Source organism: Plasmodium gonderi, assembly GCF_002157705.1.
Source record: "Plasmodium gonderi DNA, contig: Pgo-contig_274, whole genome shotgun sequence".
Classification (NCBI taxonomy): Eukaryota; Apicomplexa; class Aconoidasida; order Haemosporida; family Plasmodiidae; genus Plasmodium; species Plasmodium gonderi.
Window position 1 is genome coordinate 5,023 of NW_021629183.1, and position 4,798 is coordinate 9,820.

A 4,798-nucleotide genomic window follows, 5' to 3' on the forward strand; every position below is an offset into this window, starting at 1 on the left:
TTAATTTTTAGTTTTATTAAAATGTAAAATCACCCTATCTAGCATATAGCATAAAGGTGAAATAACGCAACTATCTGAGGATCTTCATTATTTATTTTTATAAAGCTCTGATATATTCTAATATATATACAATGCACTGTGTAATATAAAGGAAAATATATTCTAAAATATATACACTAACAACATTTTTTAATAATTCACGCTTATTGATATATAAATTCATAAGAATAGGTGTAAATGCATTATTCTTATATTCGAAAAATATATTTATTCATAAAATTTTGAGATATCCATTTATTATTATTATTTAATTCATACTAAGTCAATATCTAAATTTATATATATATAACATAAAATGTAAATTATCCTTTTTGAAACAATGCATATATACATATATGCTTAAAAATAATTAAAATAAAATATAATAATATCTAAAAAAAATACGTTATCCCAATAATCATGTCTTTTTAATATATTATAACGATGAAAATTGCGAAAAAGTGTATATATGCATAGTTTACCAACTCTGGTTAATGTATATTTAATAAATATTTGTATTAATTGATAAAAAAGCACACATGAAATTTATTTATTAATTTATGAAATTATATAAAAATAATATAGCAGCAAAATGGAAATTAGATGTAGGTAAATAAATTGTTCATTTAACTTTTTTTCGCATCATTTATATAATTAGTGTATACTTGTATTATTCAATATATTAAAAATACATAATTAATAAATATAATGAGAAAATATATTATTCTGTATATAAAAAACAGTTAATTTATATAAGTAATATATTAAAAATCATATCATCAAAGATTTATTTATATAAGGCTTTTAATAGAGCATAAAAATTATTAATTTTTTATATTAAAGGTAAAATGTAAGAATTTTAACATCAATATTTGATAAAGAAGTATTTAAAATACATTTTATATTCAATATTATTTATGTAAATAAACGTAACATATATCATAATATTATTATATGTATTTTAAAAAAAATATGCATTTTTAAGAAATAATAAAAAATTAAACATCCTATTAAATAATATCAGGAAATATATTCAATATAAAATAATAAATTTACACACAATATACTGCTTATTCTTATAAAAGGCAAGAAATAATATATAAATATGACTGTCTAATATAATATTATATATATGATTAAACATGTACTCTTCATAATTGTAGCAGAAAATGCGACACTAAACTCAAAAATCTGATCCATAATGCTCTCTACCATACTTTCTTAATTATTAAGGGTATATCCCATTTATTTTAAGTCTATAATTTTTATTTAATCATCCTATATGCGATATTATATAAAGTACAATAAGGACCACAGAGTTATGCCTTAATTTTATATAATAATCATAGAATATATTAGTATTTATGCTTTTTTTTATTAAACTCAGAATTCCTAAAATTATATAATAAATATATATGAAAAAATCTTTTTATTTTTACCTTAGTAACTGGTATTTCTTTTGTTCTGTAAATAATAATTACTACTATGTATTATTCTATATAAAATTTTACGGTTTGTTCCATGATATATTTACATCAATAATATAGTTATAAAAAAAAAATATTATTCTTTATACTATAAATCTTTATTTGTGTAAATTTTCATTTGTTTATTTTAAAATTATTTTTATTTTATGTTATTTTTCCATAAATAAATATAATATAATCTAAGATGAAACATAATATTGTACTATTGAAATTATACAAGAATATATGAAAAATTACAACATATTTAAATTATATTTGCAACAATTAATTAGAAAAAAAAATTATATAGAATATAGTTCTTGTTTCAATAACTTTTTTATTTTATTTTTAGTATGCATATGTACGTTTTTTTCAAAAATGCAAAGATACTATAGACAGATATGAAACGGAGGGTGTAGGAAGTTCCAGTTTGTACTGCACACAAGTGAATGAAATTTCACAGGATATTAAAACTAAATTTGACCAGAATTGCCCTGAGGCAGATTTTTATTTAAATGAAACATATAAAAGTTCCCACTCCAATAATGAACTAAAAAGGGCGGCTTGTATATACATATATTATTGGATATATAATGATATCCTGAAGGATGCTGGAAATGATATTGAAATCCAAAATCTATATAACGTCTTTTTGGAGGCACACCATAAACCAGGAGATTAAAATTTTAAGGATTGTATAGATATAAAAATTACAAAAAATGAACTGAAAAAACTCATGGATATATATGACATGGATACACAGCTTAAAAATATTGAAGAAAGAAAGGAAACATGTGATGAAAACAAATGTGAATGTGCCAGAAAATGTGCTGTTTCATATATGAGGCACAAGGATGAATGTAAATACAACAATAACAAAAATTTTTGTGATGCACTACAAAATATTAGAGGTCAATATAATGAACAAATGAAAAATATAACATGTACGGACGGTACACTGCTGTTGTTACCTTCTTTTCATCAATTAAACATAACCAAACTAATCATAACTACAATTGATATAATAATAGTAATATCCATTTTCATAGTTATTTTGTATAAAGTAGTTATGATATACTTTATATATATATATACTATATAATAATTAATACTAATAGTAATAACAATATATATAGTTTATCAAAATATAATAACATTTTTAATGTATGAATAATTTTATTGTGAATTAGTCTATTTTTGAATCATACATAAGGAACAGAAGAATGAGAAAAATAAAACAGAGAGAAGACATATATAATAAATGTAATATATTGAACGCATTAGAATTATCAAGTAATATTTCGAGGAATAGGAAATATAATTTACTATATAATTCTGAGTAACTTTATGGATAATTATATGGTTTGAAAATATATTTTGTTTAGAAAAAAGATACAATTTTTAAGAGAATATCATTCATTATACTTTGGCTAATAACATAATATAAAGGTAAAATATTCCTTATAATATAATCCAATAAAATTAAATTATAATTTGATAAATTAATAAGATTTTCATATAATATACACTAATAGAATTAAAAAATAATTTTAAAAAAACGTAAGTAATGAAAAAAAGTCTATTAATATATATATATATACATTTCTCAGTCTAATTTAATATGACACATTTTTCATGGATAACGTGATACTAAGACATAAAATAATACATTATATATATAATATATGAGTAATGCATATGTTAATGTATTAACATATATATAAAATAACAAATTTTTATTATAGATTCACTTTAATTCTTAAAATAGATTTCTATGTGTTTCATACTGCTTCATAACATAATTACATTAAAAATTGTATTTTAAAATAATAAATAAGGAATAATATAATTCAAATTATAATAATTTGAATTATACCAAAATTATTCCTTAATACGTTCGGATTAATTGTATGCACTTTCCTTATTATTACCACTGAAATAAAGTTATTTATATGTTTATTAACATATATATAAAAACTGATTATTTAATGTCGTTATATGTGAATTTTTTGTGCATTTAATTATTCTGTTTATTTTAATATATATATTGTGTTTTTTTGTTGTTATTCATTTAATGATAAAATTATATATTGAAGGAACATTCTAATTATAATATAGGAATATTAAATTTTGCATTAATATTTTAATTGACAATACATCTATTAAATATATCTTACCTTAATTCTATTGTTTCAAAGTATAATGAACACAAGTTAGCACTATTTTCTAAGGAATATTTATCTCTTATATATATTAAAAACATTATGCTATCTTTATTATAGAATGACATTTTATTGCTATAAAATAATATGGAAAATATTATATAATAGAATGTATAACATAATGAATTAGTTTAAGATATATTAATGTATTAGAAATATTTCTTAATCAATATTAATAATTTTTTACAATAATTATTAGATTGCAACAAATATAAAAATAAATACAGTATTTATTATGAAAAGTTTGAATAAGCATAGAGAAGGTTATTATATAATGTTGTTAATTAAATATCAGGTATTAGATATAGTAAATCATGAAATTAAAATAAATTATAATTTTTTTTTACAGAAATGACAAATTTACTCTTATTTAATTTCAAAAATTATTCCAAAATGTCTCTAAAATATATTCCCATATTTTTCCTTTAACACTTGAAAAAAAATATTGTATATAAGTAAATTTTTAAGTACCAGAAAATGAATCAAGAAAGGACAAATAATATTTTGTTCTATATGCTACAACGGTAGAACACTTATAAAATTATTTATAATAAATTCAACAGTAAATAGTTATTCATATGAGTTTCTTAGTTTAATTATTATAAAGCATACATTTTTTCATTTATAGATCTCTTCTTTTTTAATTTTCCTCTTATTTTGCCGAATGATAAAGTATTTGCTATCTGTTTAAATGTAGAGATGATAAATGAATGAAATAAAAATATAATGTTTGATATTTTATTTTATGTATTTAATAATAAATAAATACATTATTATGTGTTAATTTATGTAATTATTTTAATTAAGGGAATGATATTATTACTATAATCATCGTATAAAACTCATAGGTTTAATATAGGTATTATAGTTAAAAACTTATTAGTTTTATTTTTATATTAATTAATCTATGAAAAAAGCTGAACTACTCTAAGAATAATGTTCGTTATGTATTTATATATAATCAATTTTATTTTCTCTTGTATGTCACTCTATAGTTTCTTTACTTAAAAGAAAATATATAATGGAGTAATATGTATCATGTTTTCATTAATAACATCATTTTAAGAAATT

The 4,798-nt window shown here is 19.1% G+C and overlaps 3 annotated features.

Moving 5' to 3' along the window:
* The first annotated feature begins 1,710 nt into the window (after positions 1–1,710).
* Positions 1,711–1,725: a sequence feature (nonsense mutation produce stop codon;~variable surface protein).
* A 132-nt stretch (positions 1,726–1,857) lies between these two features.
* Positions 1,858–2,568: a sequence feature (nonsense mutation produce stop codon;~variable surface protein).
* Positions 2,569–2,695: 127 nt separating this feature from the next.
* Positions 2,696–2,848: a sequence feature (nonsense mutation produce stop codon;~variable surface protein).
* Positions 2,849–4,798: the final 1,950 nt, after the last annotated feature.